This window comes from Cydia amplana, chromosome 11, assembly GCF_948474715.1.
Source record: "Cydia amplana chromosome 11, ilCydAmpl1.1, whole genome shotgun sequence".
Lineage (NCBI taxonomy): Eukaryota > Metazoa > Arthropoda > Insecta > Lepidoptera > Tortricidae > Cydia > Cydia amplana.
The window spans coordinates 10,790,072-10,807,022 of NC_086079.1; the positions used below are offsets into that span (position 1 = coordinate 10,790,072).

General features: G+C 36.2%; 1 protein-coding gene and 1 long non-coding RNA gene across 2 annotated transcripts in view; both read right to left on the minus strand.

The window, feature by feature from the left end:
• Positions 1-16,951, minus strand: part of LOC134652140 (uncharacterized) — a 156,229-nt gene that overhangs the window by 7,493 nt on the left and 131,785 nt on the right. The window lies entirely within an intron of this gene.
• The window catches only part of LOC134652116 (uncharacterized), a 38,258-nt gene that overhangs the window by 903 nt on the left and 20,404 nt on the right, over positions 1-16,951 (minus strand). The gene's annotated exons all lie outside the window — the stretch shown is intronic.

The window sequence follows — 16,951 nt, forward strand, 5'->3', positions numbered from 1 at the left end:
CGCCTAGCGGGTCGCCGGCAGTGATTGTTAAAACAGCATCGGCCTCCAGGATTTTATTTTGAAACAAAATATCGTAATTGCAGTGCGACGCGATCCTTATCGCCGGCGCTTTCGAGCCAAATTAGGAAATTAACCTGGAACCCGACGACCCACTTCGCTTATCGTTTCAACATAGAATTCAACTTAGCGCTTATTGATAAGTTTTAATAGGTCCACAAAATGAATCGAGAAATAATTGGAACGTTCACTATATTACAGCTATATTCGAACTTAAAGATACGTCAAATATTAGATATCGAAACGATAGGGTTTGGATATGTCACGGCCATATTCGAACTTTAAGATACGTCAAATACTAGAGATTGAAACGATATGGAATAGATATGTCAGTGTCAAACAAGTGTCAAAAGTGACGTTTCTTCAAACAAACGCGTCACTTTTGACACTTGTTTGACACTGACATATCCAATCCATATCGTTTCAATCTCTAGTATTTGACGTATCTTAAAGTTCGAATATGGCTATAGTGTGTAGTGTACTATTTAGTGCCTGTCTATTTATTATTTCAGAGAAAATATTTAATATTAAGTGCCCAGGTGCCTATTTAATATTTTAGAGAAAAGCATTATTCTTTACCTATTCATTATTTTCCCACGGGATAAATGTTTGTATTATTTTTTTTATAAATACATACTTATTAAATAGCCGGCCACTTAACGGTTTTTTTTTCGCACGAGCCGACGGTCTGTCCTGTCCCTATACGAACTGCGGCATTGCGGGATGGAGTAATTGGCCATTCCCGTCAATAAGGTCAGGATTAGGTCAAGGAGCAATTGTGATGGACAATTAATATGCGTTACTTGCTAAGTATATAATTAATTGCCTTCGGTTCATGTTATTGTTGGTATAATGCTGTCGTTCCGTTTTCCACTTTAATGACAACATTATAGTGCAGTCACTGGAAACTTCTTTAATGTAAAACAGCGTGTATTCAAAGGAAATGTTGAATAAAACCATTTACTTCTCTTCTAAAATTATGCATCCTAAAATTCAAAGCGAGCAATTATGACTCCGCAGTTACGATTTTAAAAACTTCCAGCACAATGACTTCACAAAAGTACAAAGAAAGCTTGCACGTAGAGATTTAAAGGCAGCTGCAACTCGGATACAGCTTCGGACTGCAAATTACAGCAGAGATAAACAGTGAGTGTGCGCCGAGGAGGTTCGGCGAAGCCTCCCGCCAGTTCGTAGCGGCGCTCGTAGCGGACGGACGTGCAGCCTTCGTAGCACGAGCTACGCCAACGCGGCATGTTCGACAACCCACAGTGCGTCCGCAAACATAAACAAAAAGTGATATGAGTTGTACGTCTCCCAGCGTAGTATTCCGACTGACTCTCCTAATATTAACTTTCATAGTCACGTGCACGTTTGTCGCCAGTGTCGTGTGGTTATTGCGACGAGGCTCCGCTGGCCAATATGAGAATTATTACTTGTCGAGAATTAATATAAGCGCCGTTAAGGCGGAGGGCAATAACAGCTCGCCGGTGTCGGACCATTACAAAGACTTGATTAAAATAGAGATTGCGATGCGGCGAGTGGAGGAAAACAGTCGCAGGCTGAAGGAGTACACTAAGTCGTTGTTGTGGGACAATAAGGACAAGTCGCTGTGGTGTGTTTTGTTCAAAGACAGTGAGAGGGAGAAGCGTGGAAAGAACAGACACTCTATCGACGAGGATTATATTAAGAATTTGAGGCAGGAGAAAATGAGGGATGCGGTTATACACTTGAGGCATCGAGGGGCCCACCACCGACACAGGCCGGACCTCCAGGGGCCGCCCTACATCAAATAGGACCCTCCAATTGTAAATAGATAATGTATGCCAGCTGTATGTAAATTGTAGGCTGTTGGGGTGTAAATATATTTTTATAAGTGTATAGTAGATAAGGAAATAAGATACAATTTGTTGATCAGACAATACTGTAATAAACCATCAGAATGTATCGTGAATGTTTCATTTACTGCCTCAAATACTAGAGATTGAAAACTATCATATTATTTTGATCACAACCACGCCAATGTAGTATAATATGCAAATATGCGCTTAAATATATTAACCAATAGTAGCATCAAAAATAAACATAAAACATTGATCAAGAGGTCTTGTATTGTAGTTGAATATTATTAGATTTGGACTAAGATTGCATTTATTTATTTGAAATTAACTGAACTAAACACAAATTACCTAGATATAAATATGTAACTGCTGGTACAAAACAACAAATTACAAGAACATACATACCTATACATTCACACCGTAATAATTATTAGCTAGCTTGTTTTTATATGACCATGCTATTGTGCGAATAATTAGCAATTTACCTGAGCCCGAGTAATTCGAGTCGAGATAACTTCCACCAGCTCCTGTTAATTACCCCATAATTTATTTTAACTGCATACTCACATAAATGGACGGAAAATATGTTTTGCTCTAATTAATAAAGCAGTAAAATAATGCCAAACAAAAGTCATATTAATATTACTGACAAGTTTTTATTTAACTTTACTTGGTAAGTAAGCTTTTGTAAATAGGGCTTGCTAGAAATTGACCATACAATACAAAACGTAATTCTTGTACTTTATAAACAACTAGCTTCTGCCCGCGACTTCGTCCGCGTGGAGTTAGTAATTTGGGTAGCTTATTTTTGATCCAATCTGCTTTTTACCGATTCCCCGTACAAACTTACACCCCCCTTTTCACCCCCTTAAAGAATGACTTCTGGGAGAAGCGCTGGTGGTCTAGAAGCGCTGGTGGTCTAGCGGTAAGAGCGTGCGACTTGCAATCCGGAGGTCGCGGGTTCAAACCCCGGCTCGTACCAATGAGTTTTTCGGAACTTATGTACGAAATATCATTTGATATTTACCAGTCGCTTTTCGGTGAAGGAAAACATCGTGAGGAAACCGGACTAATCCCAATAAGGCCTAGTTTACCCTCTGGGTTGGAAGGTCAGATGGCAGTCGCTCTCGTAAAAACTAGTGCCTACGCCAATTCCTGGGATTAGTTGCCAAGCGGACCCCAGGCTCCCATGAGCCGTGGCTAAAATGCCGGGACAACGCGAGGAAGAAGAAGAAGAAAGAATGACTTCTGGGATAAAAACTACCCTATACTAACTAACCCTATGTCCTTCCCCGGGACTAAAACTATCTCTATACCAAATTTCAACTAAATCGGTTCAGCGGTTTAAGCGTGAAGAGGTAACAGACAGACAGACAGACACACTTTCGCATTTATAATATTAAGTATGGATATAAACATACCTAATTCGGATAAAAATAATATAAACACAATCACGCGCAATGTCAAATCTAATTTGTCACACTAATCTTGAGCACTCGGATGGCAAAAATGGAAAAGAAATTGAATTGGAATTGGATTTGTACCCGTCATCGGTACGTCACCGTCATCGGTATTACGAGTATGCGTGAGTGGAAATGAATTTCTGTTTCAATTAATAATTTAGCGGCGTCCGTTCGTCAAATCAGTCATAATTCACCGCTGAACAATGATAAAGCTGGTCTAGGCTCTACAGCCTCTGAAAACGAGGTAGTTTCATTTTAGTTATACGTATACATCTCTCTACAGTGCGTTCAAACCGAATGACGGCTGTATTCGAACTTTAAGATACGTCAAATACTAGAGATTGAAACGATATGGATTGGATATGTCAGTATCAAACAAGTGTCAAAAGTGACGCGTTTGTTTGAAGAAACGTCACTTTTGACACTTGTTTGACACCGACACATCCATTCCATATCGTTTCAATCTCTAGTAGGTATTTGACGTATCTTAAAGTTTAAATATGGCCGTGAGACGCTGAGACAAAATCAGAAAATTTCAAAGCTAGCTAAATTGAATTATTTAGAAACCACGAGACCGACTTTGAAGATAAAAACTACATCAATAGGTTTTTTAATGGAACCATTTTTATATTAAAAAATCCGACTTTTCTCGGCCGTACCACGCATTCGCAAACTTATATAATCGATAGTTTACCATTTTCTTGAGCAAGAAATTCCAAATACATACTGTTTTAGTGACTGTTGCGGCTGAAATGTGGAGTGCAGTAGTGCTACAAGATAGTTGCTAAATTAATGGAGAAGATTGGCAGTATTCATTGAAAGGTTTCAAAGATACTTGTTTCCTATATTAAAATATACCTTATATTTCTTAAACTGCTCATCATTCTCTAATCAATCAATTTTACGAGTAAAACCTATTGCGTACAGGCAGGACAGGGTAATGTGCTTCCCCGAGTAACGAGCAAATGGCGTGATTGAGTAGGTACAGATACATAATTGATTAAAAACCGTTTTAGGGCACTAATAATATATTAGACGGTGTCCTGCCTACTATTAATATTCGGGAGCCTAAGATTCCTCAAATATTCAAAGAAAAAGTCATTAATTAAATTGGAGTTTGTTTGAAAAAAAAAATTGAAAAATGTTTTAGTTTTGCTTGGATTCCATAAATAAAAGTGATTTTCTCGCAACACATAAAATATTGGTATAAAATCTTGAATCTACAGGCGTATTCTAATTTTAATTGTAGGAATATAATTCAAGAATACGTACAACTGTTAATATTTGGGAGCCTAAGATTCCCCAAATATAAAAAAAAGTAATTAGTTAAATTGGAGTTTTTGTTCTCGCAACACTTATAAAATATTGGTATAAATTATAATCTTGAATCTACAGGCGTATTCTAATTTTAATTTTAGGAATATAATTCAAGAATAATACCCAATATCTGGGTGACCGAGCTTCGCTCGGAAAACACTCGGAAATGCGCGTTTTCCCAGAGATAAGACCTAGCTAGATCGATTTTTCGCCCCCGAAAACCCCTATATACCAAATTTCATCGAAATCATTAGAACCGTTTCCGAGATCCCCGAAATATATATATATGTCGGGGACGGATGGTCCCGATGGCGGTGGGCGCGTGGGGGTAGTACCTAGATGTATTACTTCACAGCCAAAATAGTAGGTATGCTACCAACGCATGAAATAAACATTCGGACTCATTAACCATACTAGTGCCTACTATTATTTGAGTACTAAATAATAAAAATAACTAAACGATCTTACGATGGAATCGGAATTCAATAAAAATAAAAAGATCACATGAAATCGTTCAAATCTTTATTTTACAAAAGTAAGCTTCTAATGGCACATAAGAAATCAAAATAACACTTGGAATAAAACACTTAGCTAAACGGTTAAACAACGTGAGAATCTATAAGCTTTCAGAATAATCCTTCAGGTGTAAGCCTTCAGGAACGTAGCGAATTAGGCACGAGCTTGGCTAACGTCCGATCTCTAGCGCGGTCCGATCAAGAAGAAGGAAGCCAGTTCCAGCGGCGGAGCCAACCGCTCCCGCCTCCAATTCAAGTTGGTAAACCTGCCTGACCAGTCTACCAACATAACGACAAAAATGCCTGCTCGTGCCTACGTTCACTCAAGATACTACGTCATCTTGACGTTCCAAAGCCTTCTACCTGTCATTTAGTTCAACAATACGCCAAACATTGCTAGTCGATTTTATACAGGCGTCTAACTATGAACTGTAATGCTGCAATACGTCTTTCTGGTGTCTCGCTCCGACACGGCCGTCCTGCGCTACACACGTCCTCATGTGTGGGTGTATGCATTTGATTCTGTAACAAACTACTCAGGACAGTATCTCATCGCTCGGTCATTCCTGACCAACAATTTGGGTCTCACTCAAATTTCTATTAAAATCAAACTTTGTTATCAATCAAACCAGAAAATATAATTGTTCAAAATTACTTTAACAATCCTCAATTCTCAAGTCAAAAATAGTCCATCGAGCAACGACTAAATAATAAAAAAATAATAATAATAATCATCAGTAATCATCGCCGCTATCTAACGGATACACTCCAATAATCATCGCCTCCATCTGGCGGATACTCTCAAATTTATGTGAAAACAGAACAATCCCAAACATCAAAAACACAAATCACAACAGCTCTAATTCATTGCTCGACAGTATCACTACTATTGTCATCAATATCAATTTACGGGGAAGTAATCTGGCATTAAAAAAAATTGGTCATATGTGATCAAAATTTTTGTAAGACATCTTAAAATAAATAACATTCTGAATTGATAGTTCCAATTTTACTCATATGAACACAGTACATAAACGGGAATTCATTTTTAACAAAACAACACCAGTCCTTCGGTGCATTGCCAGTCCTTCGGCAGATACCAGACCCTCGTCAGAAGTAACCATCTCAGCCGCGTAAGGTAAATGCAGGTATTAACGCCCCCCTTAAGGCTATTTTAGAATCGACCATAGTTTTTAAGTATACAGGTTGCCCCCAAGTATACTTTTCAATTTTTATATGCTAATATTATGTTTATAAAAGGTAATTATAAAGCTACCTGTACCTAAATAAAGGATTATGATGTAAAAATTAATTTATAAAGTTACTAAGTCGATTGTTACTATTGCCGACCCATAATAATGGCTGTGAAGCTATTAACGATTTTTAAGCAGCTATTTCCGATCGTGATAAGCTGATAAGAGAAAGTATGTGCCCAGCAGTGAAACTCATATATATATTTATACATATATGTATATACCTAGGCAGGTGTGGTGACATAGTTTCCATAGTGAATTATTTTAAAAATTTCTAACTCTTTATAAGGTAAATATTTTATATTTCCAATATAAACGAAAATTTCTAGGAATTTTCACGCATTGCTTAGTTTGGGGAGATTGATTTGTGTCAGTTTGAGTGTGTGTATTTATAATAATGGGTACCTATCGTGTCACAAGAGTAAGTTTAAAATTAAATTATATATCTACGATCGGTAATAGCTTCTTATAGTTACTACTATTACCGATTCCTTTGAATCGGTGATAAAATAAGTAATTTTACAGCGTTAAAATAAGAAAACTAGATGATGAAGTGTATGTCGGTAATAGATTTTTAAAAAGACTAATTGTTTGAGTTTATTCGGGTCCATAAAAATACTTGTGTTGGTATGTTATGATAATATAAAATAACGCAAAAATTAAACATTACGTTGTGGCCGTTACCGACTTACGGATCGTTGATAGCTGCTACAACTAAAAGTGGTGATGCTATCACCGTTCTATTTTAATTTAAAGTTTTATGGTTTTCAATGTAATTTTTTAGATAAATTGTGATGTTAAAACAAGAATTTATAATTGAATTGATACATTTAGTAATAAAAGGTAAAGTACAGTAGTCAATTATTTCAATAAATGTCTTAAGCAGAAAAGTCACGTACTTACTTGAAAGTACAAGCGCCAGTACTACATAACCTGCGTCCACGCTACCCGCGCCGTAATTGACGTAATTTATCTTTTTTTCGAACCACCACTCAAAATAACGTTAACCTACCCGATACACAAGGAACAAACGCTTGTAGAAGTCTACCTACCTACCGCTGAAATGGTTCTGGTATCGAAAATACATCTAATTACCTAAATAGATCGGTAATACCTGCAGTTTTTCGAGGGGTCGTTAATAGCTGCGTTTACCTTAAGTGCTACTCCTCGCAAAGAGCATTCTGCACATAAAAAGCAGACCACGTGCACCTCTTACATGCTCCGGCACTTCTGATGCGGTCACTAAACAATACCCAGTCCATCAGGCATACTTTCAGTCCATCGAAAGCAAAACAGTATTGCCCAGTCCATCGGGCGTGCCTTCAGTCCATCGAAAGCATGACAGTATTGCCCAGTCCATCTGGCGTGCCTTCAGTCTATCGAAAGCAAAACAGTAGTGCCCAGTCCATCGGGCGTAATTTCAGTCCTACGAAAGTACAAGCTTTCAATCCATCGAAAGCACAAAAAAAATGTTAAGAGTGAATCCCGGAAAGAAAATAAACACAGGTGTTACAATCATGTAACTCAGAATTACTGACACTATCAGCGTCAACTGATCGACTGAAACTGAACTTTACTGATCAAAATAACTGAAAATCGCTTTTTACTTTAGCTATTACAACAGAAACTCGCTCAAGAGTTCTAAACAGATGTAAGACATCTCAAAATAATCCCAACGAAATGGGAACTGCTCACCAGCTTAATAAAGTATGATGCACGCGACCAAGTCAAAGGTGGTGGTGGTGAGGTCCAACCCAAGCACGGAGGCTGATCCTTTCCGCTTGCCGTTGCCGTTTCTGCGGCAGATTGCGAGAGACACGATGTGGTTCAACATAGCTGGCTGTTACTGAAATCATTTGCACGGTATCAGGTTTATCGTGTATGCAGGCTAAACTCAAAAGGTTTATGAAATGCAAGGTGGCAGACACAAAAAACATGTTTCCAATGTATACGGGACTTCAAAAATCTCAAAATAAAATTTAAACTTCAATGAGTGCGTTTTATTTCATTCTATGAACACACAAACACGTGTTCCAAAAATAAGTAGCACGGTAAAATGGGCCAATACGAAAAGTGACAGCTTATTAGTTACGTTCGACTGTTATGCTTCGCCATTACACTCAAAATAAAATTCACTAATAAACAATTAGAACGAAACCTGTCCTTTTATTTCCAAATCTCCAGCACAGAAGATACTGCACAGCTGCTTCTGTGTCACGGGCGTAATGGTGTCTGCAAGTTCGCTCGGCTCTGGCTGCAGGACACTGTAACATTAATTTTCATATGCGTAGCTCATGTTTCCATAGTATACACTATTTGTGATCTATCACGGCATTACGAGCAATAATTTGTCCCAATTTTATTAATCACTAAACGTTACAGAGTAAAGATTACATAATCCTATGCATTGGCAAATCAGCAGGATCAATTTCTAACGGTGCATTGTATTTTCATGAAAAAAAATATTTTTTGAGGGTAGATGCACAAGTGAGCGATGAAATAATGTCACGTCGCGACAGCCAATATTTGATTTTAATTAACAATATGGATTTCACATCAAAATAACTTAAGATCACTTAGATTTCAACGGATTTTAAAAATTAATTGTATTTTCAAATCAATTATTGAGGGTAGATTCACAAGTGAGCGATGAAATAATATCACGTCGCGACAGCCAATATTTGATTTTAATTAACAATATGGATTTCACATCAAAATAACTTAAGATCACTTAGATTTCAACGGATTTTAAAAATTAATTGTATTTTCAAATCAATTATTGAGGGTAGATTCACAAGTGAGCGATGAAATAATATCACGTCGTGATAGCTAATACTTGGTTTTAATTAACAGTATGGATTTCAAATCAAAATAACTCGAGATCGCCTCGATCTAAATGGATTACAAAAATTAATTGTAAAGAAACGCGGCGATACCAGAGATGACGTCACGTAACGACCGCCCGCTATGCTCGACTGCCTCAATCATAATTCACAATTTCACAATAATTCTCACCAAATAACAATGAATTACACTCACCATTCAATCAAGGTTAGACACGTGAGCTTACCATTACAAAGTGTCCAGATTATGGAATGTAGGTCACCAGAAATACACCACGCTCCCAGGTGACTGTGTAAGCAATACATGAAACTCCGCATCTATCCCACTTGCTGATGTCGGGGACGGATGGTCCCGATGGCGGTGGGCGCGTGGGGGTAGTACCTAGATGTATTACTTCACAGCCAAAATAGTAGGTATGCTACCAACGCATGAAATAAACATTCGGACTCATTAACCATACTAGTGCCTACTATTATTTGAGTACTAAATAATAAAAATAACTAAACGATCTTACGATGGAATCGGAATTCAATAAAAATAAAAAGATCACATGAAATCGTTCAAATCTTTATTTTACAAAAGTAAGCTTCTAATGGCACATAAGAAATCAAAATAACACTTGGAATAAAACACTTAGCTAAACGGTTAAACAACGTGAGAATCTATAAGCTTTCAGAATAATCCTTCAGGTGTAAGCCTTCAGGAACGTAGCGAATTAGGCACGAGCTTGGCTAACGTCCGATCTCTAGCGCGGTCCGATCAAGAAGAAGGAAGCCAGTTCCAGCGGCGGAGCCAACCGCTCCCGCCTCCAATTCAAGTTGGTAAACCTGCCTGACCAGTCTACCAACATAACGACAAAAATGCCTGCTCGTGCCTACGTTCACTCAAGATACTACGTCATCTTGACGTTCCAAAGCCTTCTACCTGTCATTTAGTTCAACAATACGCCAAACATTGCTAATCGATTTTATACAGGCGTCTAACTATGAACTGTAATGCTGCAATACGTCTTTCTGGTGTCTCGCTCCGACATATATATATATATAAATAAAGAAATAAATAAACAAGAATTGCTCATTTAAAGGTATTAGATATAATAGGAGTTTTCTTGAAGTTTAAATATAAATTCCCTTTTTTCACCTTTTTTATATATAGCTTCTGAAGTTTAAGGAACACCTGCTTTTCTTTGCCGTCACGGAGTCAATTCAAAGAAGAAATAAGGGGCTAATTAAAATTCCTTACAGAAAGGGTAGATTCCTCGACTAAGGAAAAACGGTCGGACTTGTTTTATTGTGTGTATTGGTTGTTTGTATAGGAGTTCGAGGCATTGCGGGTGAACCTTGACATTTCTTTGTACAACTTGTATAATGGAGTCTCATTTCTTTGTAAAATCAAGTGGAGTTCAATAATGACTTATAAAAGATTTTAAAAGAGTAATAACAAATAAAGAATTTTGGATTTACGTAAAATAGGTAAGACCGTATAAAATTTACTGTTAAGCAATAAGTGTAAGTTTTAGGCTAACAATTTGAATACTGATGGACGGAGTTAACCGAAATATTCGAGAAAATTACAGGCTTTGCTTTAACTAATAGTGGTGCACAGTACAACCACATAATACCTAGTGGTTCTCAAAGTAGGTACTAGCGTTTTATATACCTACGCGTATGAGCTAAGTAAGTTTGTTAAAAGTGTAGGCGTGTGATATTAACACAGACCGAACCTCACGTGGATGATACGTTACGGTTATTGTATCTTGAATTGATACGAAGTAGCCTTGAAATATGTCTTATATAAATAGTTACGAACAAGTAGGTACAGTCAGCATAGATAGAGAGATGTATAGATAAATATATACCCCTACATATAAATCTATCCAGGGGTGCTAAGCTAACCCCGACGAATTAAGAACCCTAAAAAGACTACAAATAAGTAGTTGACGTCCAAAATAATACACCTACTTACCTACTGTACTGTAACAATTACAATTTATTAGAATATCTGCTGGCAAGTCTTTTAAAATTATCGCCACTGTCACGATGGGCTTATGAAAGTTACTAAACTTAAACTAGGTACTAGGAATTTGAAAGTTTCGAAAAGCAGTCTGCAAAAAGCTTTCTGAAGTCTTGTCCTGTCTGGAACACAAATTTAATAGGTCGGAGCTTAAGCAAGACGTTAATAGTGGACTTCTGAACTTTAAAGCATAATGGCTCTAGATCGGGAAAGGCTTTAAGTGAAAAAGTTATAATTTTGACATGAAACGCATTTAACTTCATTAAAGGTACTTTATATAAAGATTACCGTAAAACCAGCCAACTATAATATAGAATCTCCCAAAACTAACTTCAATATTTTGGTTTAGGTAGACTATTCTCTGAATTATTTAGTTTTGCGGCAACATAGTTTCATAAATGGTGGAAAACACCCAGAAAATACTTAAAATAACATTGATAATGGTGAATTAAGGACTATAGTTAGGTCGATTTACGGTACTTGAGTAATGGATTTTAATTATGAGTAAACTCAAGAGAAATGAAATGGCTAAACAACGCGGGTACCGTCACTGTCAATTTCCGTGATATTTTATGTGCGTGATTTTTGTTGCCGTTTTACGTCACCTTAATGCAACTGTAGTTGCCAACACAATGGCACCTTAAATATGGAACGCCAGAAGTTTTGTCACTTAGAGAAATGTAAGACGTGTCTTAAACCTAGCTTAAATTGAGCAAGTAACAATGAAAAATAAGAATTATTTATGTACTGAGAAGAAGAGCCAATTATTTGGCCTCTCTACATGTCATAGAATATTAACGAGCATGTATTATTCTGTTAATCCTGACTAAAGGTCTACCGCTAACCCGATTATAGAGTTATAGTTTACTAGGAACTAGTTATTTACAAGGTTTGCTGTATGCGACTGGTTTCTGGTATGCTCAGTAAAAACAAGCAACAACGGTTGCACTCCTGGAGTGCCGATAGAAGTGAAAACTCACCTCACTATGTTACCGACGCCCGGTAACACGATACATACGTTTAGCGGAGGTATTCTATTTATTTTTTATATATTATTATCATTCTCAAATAAGATCACACTTTTCCATTGACATGTTTATTTACACACTGCCATGACAACGTCAAAATATTTGAACATAGGTAAAGAGTCTTGAAAAGGAGTCCGCAACATAAATGTTTAACATTGAGTTTTTCTTTATTGATTTAAATGCCATTTAAATTATGAGTGGCCACCTTACGGGGTTTACGGTCACGTGATCGTCTTACGCCCCTTACGGTCACGTGATCGCCTTACGCTGTCTCGAGTTTATAATTTTTTCCCCACCTCAAAAAGTGCCCAGCGCCGCTAAAGAAGTTTTCACTTCAAAAATATGTACATAAGTAAGTGAAGATTTTTTATTGCAATAAAGAAAAATAAGGAACATATATTTTACATATGAAGTAAAGTAAAGGTAGAAGGTAAGCAATACGGTTTTATCGCTAAGTGATTTTAACACCGCTAAAGAAAACTGTGTCGCCAATGTGAGTTCTAGTTTTGTATTATTGTACTCATATTTACATATGTATGTGAAAATAAATGATATTTGATTTGACTTCATAACATTAAATACTTATACTAGATTGAGTTCCAAACTAATTTACTTTTCTACCAGAATACATCGTCGCAACTGCGTAAAAACTGCCTGAGGCTGAAAAACTATTTCCTAACAATATTTACCTACATCATTAAAGAGCCTTCACGAAGCGCACAATATATAGCATTAACGAGTACAAATCGAGGAGTGGAAGCGAATATTCCAATGGTACATTGAAATGTTAATACAGAAACATTACAATAGCTACTAACTTCAGCCCCGCGCTGCTGATAATTTGAATAGATTATCAATTGGAACGTACCACTATGAAGCCATTAGAGACAGGGTGAAATTGTTATCTCTGACCAAATTCTGAGGGGTGAGTATGTAGGTCATACTTAACATCTTTTAGTTTTTACTATGAGGCCAACCCTGAAATCGCGTAAAAATATCTGCCATCATACATTTCGGTGAATCAGAGTCAATGTTTTCTATAAAATAGGTGAATTTTTTCGCCCCATAGTAAAAATTGTTCAGTATGACCTATGTTATCAACCCCTCAGAGTAAAGGTCAGAAATAATTATTTCATCCTGTATAAGTCATTTTATAGAAAAAATAGGTGAATTTTTTCGCCCCATAGTAAAAATTGTTCAGTATGACCTATGTTATCAACCCCTCAGAGTAAAGGTCAGAAATAATTGTTTCATCCTGTATAAGTCATTTTATTTCATCAGTGGGTACTATCGTCTCGTAATTAGGCTTGAGTTGTAAAATGTAAACGTCTTGCTCGACATGCTAATGTCCAATAGATGGGTCAATTTCTGAACACGATTTTTTTTCTGTCCGTGATGAAAATCGCGGGTTAGCATCAGATAATACTTACCATTTTTTTTTTACATAAAGAAGTCACACTTTCACACCGAGTTCCATATGAATTCACTGATTAATTGGTTTTTAGAGTACACTTAAAAATACCTAAAGGCTCAAATTACTGCTCCCGTGCCCTGTCCGGAATCTACTTTTGAGCATAATGAAAAATCCTACGAAAAATTCTACATTAGTATCACTAATTTAGTGTCAAATACTTAAACTAGATGATATTTACTATCACTGAGCACATACACTATTAACTTCATTGTGGTAAATAACTCGTGATCGATGTTTAAATTTTGTCCGAGCGCGCGAGTACAATTTCGTCGGCAAAACTCACAGGGCTCTGACAGCCGACGTCTGTATTTGAACCGCCTCGTGTCCCGCCTCACCTGTACTGGCAGTATTCGGCTGTCTTTCAAAGCAAACGGATGTACGTCAAGCCGTGGCGTGTTTGAGCAAATCGCGTAAGTATTTCGGAATCCGGGTGGGCGACAATTTTTTTCTAATTTCGATGCCCCTTATAAATTTTATTTTCCACATAGCTTTTCAATAACAATTGTCATATTTAGGAGCCCTTTATGTATCTTTATGTAAGCGATAACATAACAGTTTGGTCAAACACGATTTAAATTTTTGGCGAATTTTTTTATTACGAATTCTAATTTCCGTGCCCTAATTCCCATAGCAAATTTACCTAAAACAGCTGATTAAGTGCCACGGGAATTAGAAAGTATTACATTTATTGTCAACAAATCTTTTATTGGGGGCACTTTAAGTTAATTGGCAATGTTTACGTCATATTATTATTACATTTATGTATATTGGCATTGAATATATATTATATGTAATAATAATATGACGTATATCTTTCTATTTTGCATTTAAGGAAATCTTAAAGAATGCACAAAAATTTGTGAACGGTTTTTTAGTATAAGTACTATAGTACATACAGGGTGGACCCGAATAACCCGGGCAATTTTAATACGTAAGGTAAGGTGGGGTAAGACGACACCGGGGTAAGACTATCACTTGTATGGAATCCTTGTACTGTTAGTCTTGCCCCACCTTACCTTATTCATTGATCATATTATAACATTAAAATATTATATAAACATAAAACTATTTCTGGAATTATTACATATTATAATACCTGTACCTAAGGTTACATGAAACAAAATGAATCAAATTTGCAATGTTTTTTTTTTGTAAATTTGACAGCTGACAGCGTATACCGTATAAAGTTTAAATATCTGGGAGACCGAGCTTTGCTTGGAAAACATATACCTACCTAAAAACTCAAAAATGCGCGTTTTCCCAGAGATAACACCTAGCTAGATCGATTTTTCACCCCAAAAAACCCTCATATATGATCAAAATAAATTTCATTCGAAATCGTTAGAGCCGTTTCCGAGATCCCCGAAATATATACAAGAATTGCTCGTTTAATAGATTAGTTGTTATAAATTAGCTTTTCTAATACAAAAAAAAATATATATATCCTATTCTTACTATATTATAAATGCGAAAGTATCTCTGTCTGTCTGTCTGTTATCTCGTCACGCTTAAACCGCTGAACCAATATCATCTTGATGATATTTGGCATGGAGATAGTTTGAGGCCCGGGGAAGGACAAAGGATCTGGGGGCACGGCAGTGCCGCCGCCAAGTCGAGCAAAACAAAGTGGCACGGCCGTACCATCAAATCTCAATAACATTCTATCAAAATAACATTTAATGCACTTTAAAATCCCTTAGTTTTGTCACTGACACAATCACTCACGATCATCATTATTTTAAGGTACTTCTAGCATACCCAAATTTGAAACGTAATTTGGTTTTAGCTTTTTAAGCCAATAAAAATCTAATAATACTGCAATATTAGTCACGTTCTAAAGATCTAATAACTGCATAAATAAGTTTGTAATCCCATAGAAATATATGCGATAACAACGTTACCTTTTAGTTCTTACAATTAGTAGGGAAAGTAAAGGTACACTACGACGTACGATGTGAGTATGAATAAAGATGTGTATACATAGTATCAGTATGGTATGGGTATGATTACCTGAAAAGAAGGACAGCCTACAAAAAGAGATGGGATCCTATCAAAAACATTACATGTAAAAAGATGCAAGTCTCGCAACGCAGTTCTTCTACTACAAAAAAGTTTTGAGATGTAATGGGAAACCAAGTCGGTTATTTTAGTCAGTGCCAGGGGGTATTAAAATCGTAATACTATTAGATACCTTATTAGGGTTCCGTAGCCAAATGGCAAAAAACGGAACCCTTATGGATTCGTCATGTCTGTCTGTCTGTGATAGTCTTACCCCACCTTACCTCATATGTGGTCAAACAATTTTTTGTGTTATGAATTTATGAAGGCAGCATATTCGATTTCTTCAGATTAACTTACACAATAACTTCTTCTCACTGTGCCCCTATTTACTTATTTCTTAGTATCATTTCCTATACGGCCATATACCAGATCATACACCTTGTACCTATCTACATGCAGATACATCATGACACTTTTTAATTTAATGAATAGTTTTGTATGTATGTATGTATGTAAGTAGGTATTGTTTTGAAATATGTACATTTTACTAAGAAAGAGAGATTAGTTGCCATTAAAATCAAGGAAACGATTAGTCAAATACGTAGTTTTTAGTGTATCATACTTTCGTAGATTTGTCGTCCGAAACTAAAATTAAAGAAGGTAAATATGTTCGATGCCGCTTCAGTATGGTAAAAGTACATTATTGTAGATTAAAATATACATAAATAATAGTTTTAACTACCAAAATAAGTTAAGAAAACAATTCCTGTGCCATGTTCTAATTTCCGTGCTAGTAAAATGTAATTCCCATGGACACACTAATTCCCGTGCCCTGACCAAAATTTTAAATTGAAATAACTTTTATAGTTTTATGAATATTTTTACCCCATAAGAAAATTAATGTTTATTATATTTTTTATCAAATTATCAGCATAATTTTTTTTGTGTAATGTTAGTATTTCAAAATTCCATGGGAATTAGACAAAAATGCTCGTTTGGTGAAATTGACCCAGATGATATCCTGCTGTCACCTCTCTTGTTAATTACTTAAGACATGTTACGTTCATATTTTGTTATCATTTTCACATAATTTTAATATTAAAATGTAAGTTCGAATAGGCATCATAAACAAAAATTGTCGTAAGTAT